This window comes from Mastomys coucha, unplaced genomic scaffold (assembly GCF_008632895.1).
Source record: "Mastomys coucha isolate ucsf_1 unplaced genomic scaffold, UCSF_Mcou_1 pScaffold12, whole genome shotgun sequence".
NCBI lineage: Eukaryota > Metazoa > Chordata > Mammalia > Rodentia > Muridae > Mastomys > Mastomys coucha.
Genome location: NW_022196894.1, coordinates 87,494,711 through 87,511,546, shown reverse-complemented (window position 1 = coordinate 87,511,546; position 16,836 = coordinate 87,494,711). Strand labels below are relative to the sequence as shown.

The 16,836-nt window shown below is 46.5% G+C and overlaps 1 protein-coding gene across 4 annotated transcripts in view; it reads left to right on the top strand.

Moving 5' to 3' along the window:
* Tiam1 (TIAM Rac1 associated GEF 1) overlaps positions 1–16,836 on the top strand; it is a 358,057-nt gene that overhangs the window by 100,582 nt on the left and 240,639 nt on the right. The window lies entirely within an intron of this gene.

Genomic DNA, 16,836 nt, shown 5'->3' with positions numbered 1-16,836 from the left:
CAACCAACCAAAAAAAAAAAAAATCAACTAAGGAAATCAGATTTATCGGTAGATCATTGAATTCCAAGAGTTTCCATTTGGCATCAAATAGGCAGCCATGTTTGGGACTCTTCAGAGTCTTGCTGTTAATACAGGGTAGGGAGCCATTGATTTCAGCTCCGGACCTCAGCAGCATTCTGCCTGAATGTCTCTCCTCACCTCTCAGCCCCGAGGATTGGCCATGAGGATGCTGTCAGCCCTGAGGATTGGCCGTGAGGATGCTGGCCCAGTTGTAGGTTTATTTCACTCCTTTGTTCCCAGTCTGCTGAGGACCTCTATTCTGTGCTACAGTTTGTTTGGTGGCTGAAAGGAATTCTGTTCTGGATCAAGTCCAGTGTTAATCTCTCCTGTAGGACTGTGTGTCTGACCCTTATTCATCTTGGCTGAAAATGGATGCTTGAAGGTATTTTATAGAACATTGTTAATATTAGACATTGTAAGAAGAATTAAAAAGCTTTGGATAGTTAGAAACCCAAAGCTTCACTTACCTGGTGATTTCACATCTGAGGAATAGAACAGTACTCAGCACTCTTTGATCAGTCACCACATCCATCAATTCAGAATATAAGTCAATTATCACCTTTGTTTTAAAGCATAATTGAAGTCTCTCTTCTCAGTCATCAGGGGATCAGCTCGCTCCTTATTTATTTATTTGTTTGTTTGCTTCTTGCTGCCCCTTTTGTTCTGAGATACTGTTCTAAAGGACCAGCTTGGTTTTCCCCAGCTTGATGTGCCTCGCCATGTCCTCCAAAGGCAAGAGTGGGCCGGAACCTATAAAACACAATTGCAGCAGATGTAGCAATCCACCAGCATGGTCTATTTTCAGAGGTTGTGTTTGCAGCGGGGAAACTGACACATTTGTTTTCCATCTTACACTCAGTTTGCACGTCTAATCGCTTGGATGTTAATTTGGGATTACAGCACAGTGCAGAAGGTTTTGATTTTAAAGAGCAAAGTGAATTTAGTTCCTATGTAAAGCCTCTAATGAGACCGATAACTGCACACGAAGGTGTCCTTCCTCATAAAGGCTTTCTTGTCCTGTCTGAAAGACTTGTTGGCCATCTGGCAATTTGTCCAGCAGCCATTGCTTCTGTTGTTGTTTTTTTTTTAACCTACCTTGTGCTGTTTATGGATGCAGGAGAAGCCGGGTAGAGGTAGTACACACCTTTAATCCCAGTACTTGGGAGGCAGAGGCAGGCGGATTTCGGAGTTCGAGGCCAGCCAGTTCGAGTGAGTTCCAGGACAGCTAGGGCTACACAGAGAAACCCTTCTGCAGGCAGAAGAGAGTCAGGCGGGAAGAGTGAACGGTCCTAATGCAATGTTGGGTGGTGAAGCTGTACCCTACAGATGCTAGCTCATGGTGAGTGTAACCCTGGAAGCCTCAGCTGCCATCTTGATCAGTGAGGTGAGGAGGAGTCATTTTCCCCTCCGTGCAGGTCCCATCAGCTCCCTGTCACTCTGCAGTGACAGGAGGAACTGAGACAAATTAAAATCTGATCCCAGGTACAGCATTCAAGGCTTCCCACGGCTTAACCCTGAATTCCTCCTCTGCTTCTCACCCATCAGGGATTGCATTTCAGCTGTCAGGCCAGAGTATGTCACAGGAATATGAGTCGACTCTTTCCCAGAGAGTGCTTGTCACCTTCCCCTCTCGAGCCATCCATGCTGGGATGCCTTCCCACCCAGACAAGGAGAATGGCTTCTCACCCCTCTTCTTTTTTCTTTTTTTTTCTTTTTCTTTCTTTCTTTTCTTTTCTTTTTTTTTTCTTTTCTTTTCTTTTTTTTTTTTTGAGACAGGGTTTTTCTGCATAGCCCTGGCTGTCCTGGAACTCACTCTGTAGACCAGGCTGGCCTCGAACTCAGAAATCCACCTGCCTCTGCCTCCCAATCTCTGCCGGGATTAAAGGCATGCCGGCTCTCTCACCCCTCTTCTTTAGGCTTCCTCGCTGACTGGTTGGAGGGTGTGTCTGGGAGGGTGGTGCTCACTCTAGGGAAGGTCGTTTACAAGGACACACTGGGAGAAGAGGGGAGCTGTGAAGGATTTAGGGAAGTGGTCCTGGATGTGATAAAATGCTAGCCACACCTTCTCCATCTCCTCCTTCCTTTTCTGTTATTTGCCTCAGCCTGGAGCAACAGAGAATGTTTGCCAGTTCCATGTCATGCAGAGAGCTTTCATAATGATTCCTTATTAGGGGGCTGGGGGATCAGGTCTTGACATTTTTATTCTGTATTGATTTATTTATTCATTATTGAGGTTCCCTGATTACACCGAGGATAAGAAGAGTGTACGTGCATATTCTACTGTGTTGCCTTTAGGGATGTAACTTGTTTGCACCTTTGTGAGTTGTGTATTCGGTTCAGTAAGCAAAATTAAAAAAAAAAAAAAAAACAGCTTCAAAACAACGCAGTTATCACTGACAGTCCTGAACTTAGAGTACTTGCTGATCCTGGGATGTAGGGATGAAGGTCTCTGCTTTAAGAGTCTCATGTATAGCGTGTCCTCAGAGTGGCTGCAGCAGCACCTGGCAGCCTGCTGGAGATACGCATTCTGGGCTCATTGCAGAACCCCTGAGTGGGGAACTCTAGGCTGAGACCCAGCAGCCTGAATCCTTCCTCCTTGATCAATAACTAAGTTTGAAGAAGACCTTCAACTACAGAGAGTTGCACCCAGTATACCTTGGTAAGAGCTGCAGGAAGTGTGCCTGCAGGTCAGCGAATCATTGTAGACACCACGGGGATGAAGTTCTGGGCAGCAGGGAAAGAGGCCAAGTGAGAGTTAGGTCTTACATGGTGAGCGTGTGCTCTGCAGGTGGAGAAGACGGGGAGGCACAGGAGGATGTTTCGGGTTAAGGGAACCACATGCTACCATCCTAAGCAATAAAAGGGCTTGTCACTCAGGGTCACAGTGGATGCTGCTGTCACTGTACCCTTATTGCCATCAGTCCTATATCAGGGATATACAATGGCCTGTAGAGCTGGCATGCCCAGTGGCAGGCGTGTGGCTGTAACCAGGGGATGTCCTAAGTACTAAGTGACGTACACTCAGCTGTTTTGAATGTACAGAAAATACAGGGTTCTCTTTAGATTAGGAGAAAAATATTTTGTTAATATCTGAAAAATCTAAGGCGAGACTGAAAGGGTCAGGAGTGACTTACAATGAAATGTAGAATTTAATTCTTATGGTTTTCTAACTCTTAAAGACTATTAATTTCTCAAAATTGTATTTACAAAAGTCAAGAGAAAGTAATTTAAGATTGGACAAAAAAAGGGGAGCAACAAAACAGATACATGGTGATGCAGCCCTCTCGCTGGCGGGGTGTTCAGGTGTGTGGCAATCTTAGGGCTTTTCTGTGTCTGGTTTTTGTTATAGTTAATGCATACACTTAAATTATTGCTCACTCTTTCCTCCCGTCTAAGGAAGAAGTGATTGCATCACAAACACCCTTTGTTGGCTTGTAAACATCTACTTAACTCGTCTCCACGCCATGGAGGCTGCACCAGGCTTTCCTTAATTCTCAGCTAACCATCAGTAAGACCTTGGCGAGGAACTTAAAACAGGATTTATTTCTGCACATTGGGTGGTGGCAGACACTGAAGAAATCTGTGGAAGGCTGTGGTAGTTTGAATAGGAGTGGCTCCAACAGACTCCTGCCTATGAATGCTTGGCCCATAGGGTGTGGCCCTGTTGGAGGAAGTGTGTCTCTGTGGAGGTGGGCTTTGGGGTCTCCTATGATCAAGCTATGCCCAGTATGGCTCACGGTCTTCTGCTTCCTGCAGGTCAGGGTGTAGAACTCGCCACTCCTTCTCTAGCACCATGTCTGCCTGCATGTTCTCATGCTTCCCCACCATGATGAGAATGGACTGAACCTCTGAGACCATAAGACAGCCCCAATTAAATGTTTGCCTTTATAAAATTTGTGGTCTTCACAGCAATGGAAACCCTAAGTAAGACAGAGGCCATTGTTTCTACCTTTGCTGGCCAGGGTGTCAGGAAGAGAATCTCAGGTAGATTGGGGATAGTGAGGATGTCCTCGAACCTCCCACCTGGACAACGGGAGTGGAGAGGTGACATGCAGAAGTCCCCTTTCCTGCCCTTTTGTCTGAACAGTGCTGAGTCGTGGAACCCTTCAGATTTTGATGCATCACACTCTGACTCCACCCAGCCTGCTTCTCCTGCCACCTTCAAACCCAAGGACACTCTCCTGGTGTCACCTTCAAGCCCTTCCATTTCTAGAGAAGGAGCTGGGGAAATGTGGGTCTTGCTGAGCTGTAAGGATGTGGTGAGACACAAAATGCTCAGAGTGCGTATCTCACGCTCACTGATGAGCTGTGATACACTGCCTGTGTGTGTACTTCTGTGTTGCAACTCTTTCTAACTTTTCCTTAGCATAGGTCCCAAGAAGGGGAATTAAAAGATGATCCTTAGTATATGATGGGGCTACCACCTAGCAAACCCACTGTAAAAAAAATCCACTTGATAGACAGTCCAGTAAACCCTTGGTAATTCCAAGTATCATTAAGTGTTGAGAATTCAGGTGCTTCTCAACTTACAATGAGATGAGTTCAGATAAATCCATTTTGTAGTTGGGAGCTTTTCCACAGAAATACTTTGTATCAGTTTAGCCACCAAAGCAGAGCATGAAAGGTCTTGTCCCAGGGCCATAGCCAAGCACATAGTCTTCCATTCATTCTTCCCTGTTAATATCACGACATTACCATTTGATTTATCCTGTCCTTTAAGAAGAGGGATTGGAGTGTGTGTATGTGTGTGTGTGTTTAATTAAATTGAGTTTGTAACAAGAATGTTGTGGAGTGTTGTGTGATTAAACCCTTGAGGGATTAATTTACTGCATTTCATAATAGATAAACCACTCTGCCCTATTGTGGGCATTTACTAATAATGATAACAGTGAAATGAGAAGGCTAATTAGTTCATACACACACAGAGTATTATTGATAACCAGTGTGAAAGTTACAAGTTCATTTTGTAGAGGAATTTTGGATATCTTTAATTTTTTAAACATTTATTTATAAGAAAAGAAGGGTTACAGCTTTCTGAATAATTTAGAAAAGAGAACTCTAGTATCTCCGAAGACTTCCCTTTTTAGCATGGTTTACTATGAGCTTGCCTTCAGGATTGGAGCTTGGCCCCTTTGCCAGGTGAATGACGTGGTCTAACTGGAAAGATAGGTTCCCCCCCCCCCGCCCTCGTACCCCCTCTCCTCCTGGTTCAGGGGTTCTGTTCTCTTGACCACAAGGTATTTTCTCTTAATGGATCTTTATTGCTACTCTGCCATTAATCAAGCTTACATCTTAATAAGCTATAATAAAAGTCTGATATATATGTTTTGTAACCCAACCTAAATCAAGCTGAACTTTATTGGCGTGGGGTTGTGTGCTGAGCTCACTGAAAATGGAGTGGTTTCTTGTAGCCCAGGTCTGTGAATGTGGCTGCTTCCATGGGGACAGTGATTTAAAATTTTTTATAGATTATTATTACTTTAATTAGTGTATGCACCTGTGTATGCACTGTGTATGGTGTGCATGTGGAGGTCAAAGGATAACTTTTAGGAGTTGCTTCTCTCTCCTATGGGTTCCAGGGATCAAATTCTGGCAGCTTTTATATATATTTAAAAACAGGGTCTCATGTGTAAGCCCCCTCTCAATTTCATGGCAATCTTTTCTCAGCCTCTTGAGTGCTGGGATTACATGTGGGAGCCACATCACTCCTGGCTCTGTGGGGAAAGGATTTTGCACAAGTTCTTTACAGACAACCAAAAGTGTCAAAGTGTACCCATGCTATGCCTCTGTGCTCTCTTGGATTTTAACAAATGCACAGCTTGAGGCCATAATTAGCAGGTTCACTGGTCTCCTGATGATTCTTAGGTACACTCAGCCTGAGAGGCCACCTGACTTGCTGTGTACCCAACGATAGGTGTCTTTTGTGTGTCTTGCCCACCTTCTGGCCTGGTCTGTACCTGCGGAGGGGCCTTCATTTTATTGATCTGTGTACCGATGGACCAAGCTTGCTGAGAGTCATTAAAATGTCCCCACATTCCGTAGAAGCAGAGAGTAGGGCTCCATTGTGAGACATGGCTCAGTGGACCCTGCTGTTTGTCACAGTTGGCTGTGGGAAGTGGCTGTGCTGGGCAGCGCTGGTGGGACTTCAGATTAGGAGTTAGTAGACTTGAGTTTAGTTTTTTTTTTTTTTTTTTTAAGAATCATTTTATTTTTAATTTTGATGAAATGTATGTAACAGAAACTTCATTGTTGGAGCCACAGTTTTAAGGGGCACAGAGTAGTGGTGTTAAGTACATTTATATTGTGGTAGGGACAGTCCCCAGTACACTTGGTGTCTCCTCAAGTCCGAAATGTCTCCTCGATATTAACTCTCTTTCCTTTCCCCCAGTTCTGCCTTTCTACCTTCCGTCTCTGTGGATTTGACAATTCTAAGAGACCCCAGAGGAGTGGAATCTCACGGGACTTCTCCTTATGTGACTGACTGGCTTACACTATTTAGCATAATGACCCTGAATTTGTCAGGCTGAACCCTGGCCACTCTGCTAGGTTCTGTAAGCCCCGCCCATTGGCTGCCATGAGTCCTGGGACTGTGATTGTGTTGCTCCAGCAGACTGGGTCTGAGACTGTGGGTCTCAGTTTCAGGTTCTTTTTAGAGATGTTTTGTAGCGTAGGCAAGATCCTATGTTTCGCCGGTGGTGGTGGCTCCCAGCACTTGGGAGGCAGAGGCAGGTGGATTTCTGAGTTTGAGGCCAGCCTGGTTTACAGAGTGAGTTCCAGGACAGCCAGGGCTACACAGAGAAACCCTCGAAAAAACAAAAAAACAAAAACAAACAAACAAACAAAAAACAAAACCAACCAACCAAACAAAAAGATCCTATGTTTGGTCTACAACCACCCCCCACTTCCCAAGCCAGTTGCCCCCAGCATCTCCTCTCTAGTTATTAGATATTAGATATAATCAAATCTGGGGCTAGAACGTTGGTGGAGTATGCTTTCCTGTGGTTTACCGTGGATGAACATGGGGGTGGTCTGCCCCTCCAGTGGGTACTAGAACATTCTGGATGGGGCCATCTCTGAGCATCCTGCAGAAGGTGTTTGCTTGTATGAAGCAGGAGCATGAGGGTGAGACTGTAATTACTCTGTTCCTTCAGATCTGTGGAATCAAAGGGATTGAGAACTGGGAGGTGGGCAGGAGGGATCTGAGTGTTGTCAAGTTTCTCGGCCTACACTTACAGTGAGAGAGGAAAGAGACACATCTCATGCTGCCTGGTATCTATTGATGTGACTGTGGACATTTATGTCTTACGACTTTAGAGTGCATTTCGTCATCTTTCAGTCCACACTAGGATTTTGCAAGTCGCCCAGGTATGTAGCAGGTCTAGGCACTGACATCAATATGACCTTCCTGTTAGAGTATTTACTTGTTTTGCACTTTGACTGAGGTTTTAAAATGCATCTCCACAGCAAAAGGATGCTTGTGGTCAAGCAAGTGAGCGGGACCATCATATCGTTATCTTACTTTTGCCTTTAGTTTTAGCCCCAGAGCATGCAAAGCAGATGCATTCCTACCCTCAAGCACCTCTTGAGGTGCAAATATCAACAGGCCTTGTCCTCTTGGGGATTGAACATTTGTATCTATGGCTGAGGTTTCCCACCAGGCTGCCCTTTGAGCCCATGAAACTCTTCCCCACCTGGAGCAACAACTTCAGTCGTCTAAAGGGCCACGTAGGTTTGATATGGTTTGTTCTTTCTTGGTTGGTCAAAGGACTGGGAACATTGAACTAGATCTTCCTCTCAGGAGATGGCCCTCTTGTGCTAGATCTAGGGCCCATAGGAGCCAAAGGGCCATCATTTGCAAATCTTTATTATAGAAGCCTTCAGATTCTTGCCAGGGAGCGGGCTGTTTGTAGAAGTGTTGGGGTGACACCTGAAAATGAAAACAGAGAATTGCCTAATCTCTTAGAGAGGACAGGCCTCACGATGTAGTGTCTTTAAGGACCATGCCAAGCAATCCGCCCTGCCAGGATGCTCTGCTGCGTTTCCATCCTAGAACTGTCAGGCTCTGCAGTTCCTCTGTTGAGTGAGTGACGGTTTCTCTTTGTGCTCTTGTGTGTGCTATAACTTGTTAAGTCCTGCAAACATCCCAGGTGTTCAGTGACTTGTCTCAGTGTTCGAGCCAGCCTGACCCCAGTACCTAACTCCTAGATAGTGTACCCTGTGCTCCTAAGAGTATAAACTTGGAGCTTGGATAAATGTTGCAGAGGTTAAGAGTAGTTGCTGTTCTTATAGAGTAGGGTTTGGTTCCCAGTCCCATATTGGGTGGGTCACAACTGCCTAAAACTCCATCTCCAGGGTCCTGATGCCCTCTTCTGGCTTGCTCAGGCACTGCACTCATGTGCACATTCCCCTACACACACACACACACACACACACACACACACACACACACACATATCTTTGAAACATTTTAAAAACATATATAAGCTCCTTGGACCTTTGCTATTTATTTTCATTGGCATATCACTGGGATTTTATTGGCATATCTTGAGACTGATTCCCAGTAAATGCCCAGTAAATGGTGAATGAATGCAAAAGAGAGCTTTTTGTGAGATGGTTAATATCTGGGCTACTACCTGAGAGAGGAGCCAGGCAAAGGAAGTTACGGATGTAGGCACAGGACATTCCTGGTTGATGTGAATGAGGCATGATGGGATTGTATGAGTTAGGGCTGCTGGGTGGAGAGACACACTCGAATCACCAGCCAGGTGTTCCTGCAATGAACATGTCTTTGGAATCTGGGGTACATCTGGAATGGAGGCCTGAGCCTCTGTAAACCATGACTCCCACAAATCAGAAGATTGCTAGTAACGATCTTATAATTAATCTCATGCTTCAGCTTTTCTTTGTGAGTGACCTGATCCCTGACAGCCTGGGGTGGAGCTGACTCAGCACATCTCTTTCTTCCTGTAATCTGGCTCTGTGTGTCTTGCGTGTATTTAGTTTGGGATTTTTGTTTATAGGTTGTATTATGCTGCTGGAAGAAAGTAACACCACTTTGGTGGCTTAAAATGACAAGATTTTGTTCTCTTACTTTTGTGGAAGCCAGAATCTAAAGTCAAAGTTCTTCTGAAGGACCTAGGGAGGAGCCTGGGCGGCCTTTCTAGCCTCCGATTGCCAATGGCATTCCCATCCTTCTGGATTACAGCAGCAGCAGGCGCTTGCACTCTCAGTCTCTGTCTCTCTCTCTATCTCTCTCTCTACCTGTCTGTCTGTCTGTCTGTCTGTCTGTCTGTCTGTCTGTCTGTCTCTTTGTCTGTCTCTCTGTCTCGGTCTCTCTCTCCCCCCTTTCCTCTCTACCTCTCTACTTCTCTCTCTATACTGCCTCCCTTCCTGTGTCTCACATGATCAGGCTATTAGTTGCTGAGTCAGTGCACTCCCTGACTTCATCCTAACCCATCCACATCCCCAAGAGCCCTATTTTCCAATGAAATCGTATTCTCTTGTTCCATGGGAACATGAGTCTTGGAGGCAGACACTGCTCTGTTTCATAGGCGCTTGAGGCCTGGAGGCCATCAGTTAGTTAGACTTCATTGAACAGGATTTAAGACGTATACCTGGGGCTGGAAAGATGGCTTGATGGTTAAGTGCACTGCTTGCTCCAGCACCCTCTTCTGGCCTTCACAGGTACTTTACAACCAGTGTATAGACATACACGCAGACAAAACACCCACACACTTAAAAATAAACCTAACAAATCCCTGATGTATGTACTTGGCTAAATTATCTCCAACAACAATCACCCGCAGCCGCAAACCGTGCTGAGTGTGTCTTTCAGTGGATGTATCCTCTTGCAGGAGTCTGTTCTCCCCCAGAGACCTTATTGAGTTTCTTTACTGTCCTGCTCTTTGGAGCAATTAGTCAATGTGTCTGGGATTCTAGAATATTTTTATTTCCCTTACACAAGGCTTTCTAGCATGATGAGCTGGTTCTTGTTAATTCCTCTAGCTTCAGTGGGGCTGCAAGTGTTCTTGGAAACATTGGGGAGTCCCTGTGGAGCCAAGACGTTATCGGGGAAATCGGGCTCCCCTCTTTGGTTTCTTAGTCTTGCTAATAGAAGACTTTTAATAATGGATTGAAAAGGAAACTTCAGGGCAATTTTATGAGCTGAACGGGAAATCCACAGGTCAATCATCTGCAAAGCCGTCCACGGGAGAAAGACGTGGAAGACAAGCACTGGGCTGTTTGAGCGGATCTGGCGTGATGGCTGCTGTGGGGGCTCAGGAGGAAGACCAACGGGGAAACACTTTGTAGGAGATAAAATAAAAAGGAAAACTATGCTTTCCTGTGTAATTCAGAAAGGTGGGCTGGTTACCCAGCTGCGTGGCAGCAGCCCCGTGCAGATTGTGCTGGGGGAGGAAACGGTACACTCTTTGATGGAAGAGGTATTCCACCATTTTCCTTAGCATGCCGAAGGCACACCTTCCCAAGGGGTGGATGCACTGGGTGATTGACTGGGCCAGAGAATTGGCTTTTCCTAGTTGGCCACCAGTCTTTACAGAGAGGTTCAGGGGACATCAGGAGAAGGCTGTGGGCTCTGTGTGGTGTCCAGAGGACCTGCATGGTGACATGTGGCTGTCCTAATTTCAATTTCTTGATTGTTGTTGTTTGTTTGTTTGTTTGTTTGGGTTTTGAGGGTTTTTTGTTTGTTTGTTTTGTTTTTTGAGACAGGATTTCTCTGTGTAGCCCAGGCTGGCTTTGAACTCAGATCCCCCTGCCTTCTCCTCTTGAGTGCTGGCCTCAATACTTCTCATAACATGCTTTACTTAATGGATTTAACCTATTTATTTTGCCTATTTTGTTTTTCTGCCTATGCAGCCTGGGGCCTTCCTTACATATAACCTTTTGCATCTTTTATTATAGCCTTAGATGAAAAATTTGAAGTACAGATCCCTGGGTGAAGGTTATAAATTTTTGAACGTATCTAATGCACACTGTTGCAGACAGTGTTCTAAGTGCTCTGGATCCACAGACCCCTTGGAAGTACTGTCTTTGAGGGTTTTAAGTTTGAGCAGGAACAGAATCTCGAGGAGGTGGCATTTGATTCGAGGTAAACCTGTTTCCTGAGAATGCATTTAAAATAGCACACCAGTATATAGGCTGTGTCACCATCTTGCCAATTCACTCTGTTTGATGACATCACACAAGTGGCTATAGTACCAGCAAGTGCTTCAGTCATTTAAATAAGGCATGAGAGAGTGAGCACCAGGGATCTGTCGGGAGTGCCTTTCTCACACTGAGAGCTCCCCATGAGTGCTACCACTGCATATTCAGTCTCCAAAGGACAAAGGGGGCCTGGAGAGTCTTTGGCTTATCCTGGTGCCTTATACCAGACATATGGAAAGGGCCAGACTATTCCAGGGTTGCTTTTCTTGTAGGATGGTGGGCTGGCCCATCCACAGATGCAGCCAGGGATGATGGGGCCAGCTAGCATCCCTGGCTGCACTGGGAGTGGGGTGGGGAGGCAGGATTTAATGCAAACCTTATGCCTGGGCTTATAGGGATAGAGCACTCGGTTGGGGTCTGTGTTTGAAGACAGTGAGTACATGACCTTGACTCCTTTTCCCTTCTTTTGTTGAGTTGCAATAAATGAAGGGATAGTTGTCAGAGGGCTGGCCACCTGCCATCTCCAAAAGGACTACTCTCTGAGACTGAGTTCTATCCAGTGCCTGCATGTCTTTCTTCTCTGGCAGGGTGAGATGGCTCCGTGCAGCCAGGGGAGCTCCCAACAGAAGGCTTTTCTTGCTTTCCTTTTTATTTGGGGTGACCCCTTCACACCCCGTGTTGAAAGCTGAGCCACGTTTACTGCTGCCTTTTCTGGTAATGGCTTCCGTGGAGCTTGCCTGAAAAGGTGCTGCGTGTTCTCTTCATCTGAATCCTGCTCTGTCCCTCCTCAGGGCAGCTGCTGCTCTTTGTTCCAGAGGCCACTAGGCTCAGGGAAGGTGGATTCCATGGCTCTTTTCTTGTACCATCCCTGCTGGAAGCTGGTCATAAACATGTATGTGGATGTGCAGCCCCACCCCCGTGGAGTGGTGTTTCTGTCCACACTGGTTCATATGTTCTTCACTTGCTGCCATTCTTTCAAATCAGGTTGTGTGACTCTTTTCTATATTCCTCAAACCTCATGGGCTCAGGCTCCATCCCTGGCTGCTTACCCCTTGCTTTCACTGCAGCATCCCAACCTCCGCCTGCCTCATAGCCTTATGCTTGTTGGTCTCTGGCTGCAATGTTCTTCCACAGGAAGCCGCACTGCACCCTTCACCGTGGGTTCATTTTCAGCCAGAGTCTGTAGTGGTCCTGATGAAAATGTTTGTACACTTGACTGTAGCTAGAGTGTGCCTCAAAGTGACTGTAGACACTTATTTGTGTCTCTCTGAGTAAGAGCAAGCGTTCTTGCACAGGTGGGCTGAGTCCCAGTGACAGGTACATTTCAATGCTGTATACCCACGGTACTGATTTGGATCTTTGATGGAGTTGTGTTAGATGCTAACGGGGTTCCCTTTACAGATCACTGTAAGGTATCCTGAAATAACTTAGGGATCCCACCCCTAGTTTCACTGCTGTTGGAAGATACCTACTGTTCAGGACATGGCGCTCTTCTAGCTCGTGAAGCCTGTTTTAAAATTTAAGTCTGTAATTAGTGACAGCCTGTGGTGCAGTGTGTGCATTAAACTAATCCCGGGGTTTATCTTGATTTTATGGAAAAATATTTAGGCCTCACAAGCCAAAAGAAACCTCACAGGTTTTGTTTTGTATTGTTTTGTTTCTTTGGTTGGTTTGGGGATTCTAGGTAGCTGGAACATGATCAGCGTCCCATAAATTCCAGAGGCTGATGGATGTGAAACCTAGCAGTGTGGCTTGTATCACCCACTTTTGTATTGCTATGATAAAACTCTGAGAGCAGAAGTGACTTACCAAAGGACTTTATTATTTTTTGTTTGTTTTTGTTTTTTGTTTTTGTTTTTGTTTTTGTTTTTGTTTTTTGAGACAGGGTTTCTTTGTGTAGCCTTGGCTGTCCTGGAACTCACTCTGTAGACCAGGCTGGCCTCGAACTCAGAAATCCACCTGCCTCTGCCTCCCAAGTGCAGGGATTAAAGGCATGCGCCCCCGCCCCCCATCCTCCACGGAAGGACTTTATTTTGGCTTACAGTTCAGGAGGGGGAAGAGCCCGTCCTGTGGGAGGCAGGGCAGTAGGCATGGCAGTTTGTGTCTTCAGATGCAAGCATGGAGCAGAGAGAGTATAGTGGGATCTGGGTGAGACTGTAAACTCACAGAGCCCCGCCCCCTAGTGATGTGCTTCCCCCAGCCGAAGCAAGAGGGCACTGGGTGACCTCCAGCTTGGTGACGACTATGGGGATTGAATTTCGTGTTGTGGTATTACATAGCACTTGGGGTGGATCCTGAAGGTATATAGAAACTCACCAATTTTGGGGGATGTGGGTGAAGGTGTGGACGAGGAAAAGCATTCTAGGGAGTGCGGGATGTGATAGACTGTGGAACTTTGGGTCAGTTCAATGGGAAGAAACTAGAAACTTCAGCTGGATTCACATTAAGGTAACACCAAGGATGGGCTGAAGAGGGGCCAAGAGCAGAGCAGAGCAGTGCTGGTGTTTCAGAGGTCCTGGGTTCAGTTTGCAGCACGCACATGGCCACAACCACCTGTGGGTGGCTGTTGTTCCAGGGGACTTGATATCCTCTTTCTGGCCTCCACTTGCATCCATGTGGTACATAACATACAAGTACCCATACACATAAAAACTAAAAGTGCATGACTAAATAAATACATCTTTAAACGGAATGCCAAGGAGCTTGAATTTTATAAGTAGACCACGAAAACACTTTAGGAAGCTGCTACAGACCATCATTAGAGAAGTTCCCCAGGGTGGATTAGCAAGGCCATCTGCTTGGAGTGCTGAGAGGACACCAGGTGGCCCTGAGGGCTGTGGCTGTAGAATAGGAAGAGCTTGACCTGGCCAGGAGAGTCAGACACAGGAGAGGGGAGCGGAAGACGCTGGTGAAGAGAGGAGTCTTTGGGGTTACAGCTCATGTGGTGGTTTGAGTGGAAATGACCCCCAGAGGCACACCGAATACTTAATTCCAGGTTGGTGGACTGTTGGGAATGATTAGGAGGTGTGGCCTTGTTAGAGTGGGTGTGTTTCTGTTGCAGTAGGTGTATTGATAGGGATGGGCTTTGAGGTTTCAAAAGCCATGCCAATGTCTCCTCTCCCTGCCGTGGGTCAGGCTGTGACTCTCTCACTTCCCTGGCACCCTGCCTACCCATGTGCTGACACGTTCTCTGCCATGGTGATAATGGGTTAACTCTCTGAAACCGAGCAAGCCTAAAGACGTAGATATTTCAAAACCTATTTTAATAAGGGTTCTCAAATGCTTCGACCTTCCTTCTAGTCCACTATCCAAAGGTAGGGGAGATAAGATGTGTAATAAGGGGATGTAGACCTGTTTAGAAGTAACTCTTTGTGGAGATTCCAGTCTTTGTCGTCAGAATACCAGCCGTCCAGTCCAGTAGTGTCACCACTACGTGAATCAGCAGTGGCAGCAAGATCCAGCAGAAATAGCCAGGCCTCCACCGAATTGGCACGAAATCAGCGGGGGCAGCCAGGATCACCCGGAATGTCAGGAGAAGTTCTCTGGAGTGTGTCTCTCAGCAAAGTAAAGATCATTGAAGACACAAAGCCAACAAAGTGTTGCATGGCTAGCAATGCAAGCGCTCCGTCACTGTGTGTCGGGTCCTACTTATGCTCTCTCCAAACATCACGTGTCCTCCCATGTGTGTGCATCAGCAAAGCATCATGTGACACCACCAGAAAGTTCTACTTCACAAGCCTCAACTAAATGATTTCTTTTATAAGAGCTGCCTTAGTCATGGTGTCTCCTCACAGCAATAGACAAACACGGTCCTGAATTGCCAAGAGGCCCATTTTTCTTCCCAAATCGCTTAGGGGTTCTGAAAAACCAAATTCCTTTCCTTAGCCGATAAGGTGGAGCCATGGGCCATTGGGAAGTAAGTAGCACAAGGGAAATGGATTCCAAGCAGAGAACACCAACATCTGAAGAGGCAGGAGCAATCCCATCCATGCATCCTGTTGTGGCGGAGCGCAGGAGCGCAGGAGCGCAGGAGCGGAGCCACAGAGCACAGCCTTTGTGAGGCATCCTGGGAGGAGCAGTGTGGTGCGTGGAAGGCAGACTGGCATTGAACACCTTGTTTCTCGTTCTTGGATTGGAAGTGGGAGAGGACAGAAGGGTGTATTCTAAGCTTTTACACACCCTTGCCCTGACTTGGAAAGATCCATTTCAGTAGCCTTGATCCCCACAAACTATTTTCTTGGCTAGCCCACCGAGTCTGCTCAGATGATCAGTGTTCATCCTTGGGGGGGAACTCACGTGTCCCAGGCAGCCATGGGATTTATTACTGTTAACAAGATGATCAATATTACAGTGAGCTCCCCCTGCATTTGCTGAGAGTTCCTGGCCTTGCGTTATATACTTTGAAAAGCTGCCTTAGATGGGATGAAGATTTTTCTCCCGGGTGTTCATTTTGTTCCATCTTTGGTCTCACTGGTGGGTGATTGTAAGAACTGTAGGATGTTCTCCATCTCCCGGAGTAGACCCCACCTCCATGGAGCCTCTGATCACAAGGGACTTCCGCAGGGAACACTTGCAGAAACGTCCCTTGGAGCAATCGGCTATTTAAGCTCCAGGGCTTTCTCTTAGTCCTGTAGGTGGTGTGTCTGTCCCCAGTGCATTCTGGAAATCCTGTAGTTTGCTTGATGTATTGGTTTGGACGTGACCTTTTCCTGGTTCCTCTTTCCTGGACTTCTGCCTGCTGAGGAAATGATCCTCAGATCCTGTCCATCTGCACTGGTGGCAACAGAAGAGAGATTTTCTCTTTTCTGTGGTCCAGATCCAATGGCCAGACACCTGTCCTTCAGGGACTCGTGTTGTTCTAGTTGGTATCGTTTCCTGATGTGTAGACTTTTAAAAATGGCTAGTTCTGTAAGTCATCAAATGTGATGTGAGAGAAGGGCAGGGCGGGGCCTTGGCTGACCTGGATACACAATGGACTATTTCCCTCACTTCCATACCTCCGTTCCCAGCTGGCCCCAGTGTTGGCCCTGTTTAGTGAGTTTTTCCCGTTTGTGCCTGATTCATCCCGAGAGCTTTGCAGATCCTTTGGGAACCATTGAGTTTGAGAAGAAAAAGGACAGCGTTTCTTTTAAGTTAATGAAAACCCTCTGCAGGAGAAATGTGTGCGAGTGCTGTGTGTCTAGGCTCTGCTCATGGACTTACCCACTCCCCTGGTTGTTAAGGAGATCCATATGGGTTTGGGCCAGGGATGAGGCTCATCAGAGTTCTTCCTGTGCAGCTTTAGAACTTTGTTGTGATTTTAGAGTAAACCCCACAGGCTCCTGGAGGAGCCACCGATGGGGAATGCAGTGCAGAGGTAAGGGGACCAGATCACAGTTCTTCCTCCAGGCCTCACCATCTGCCGACTGTCATGTCTGTAGTCACCATGAACTTGGAAGAGTGCTCCCTGAGCACCACTCTCATCTGCCAGGGCCAGTCTGTGCATTTCCAGATGTTGAACTTGCTAAGCTGATGTAACCCCAGATGCTGCTGCAGGAGAGTCCGACCGAGTCACTCACAACTGTGGGATTGCATCCTCACCTCATTTCCAGTTGGGTCCCTGTAGAAGGAGAA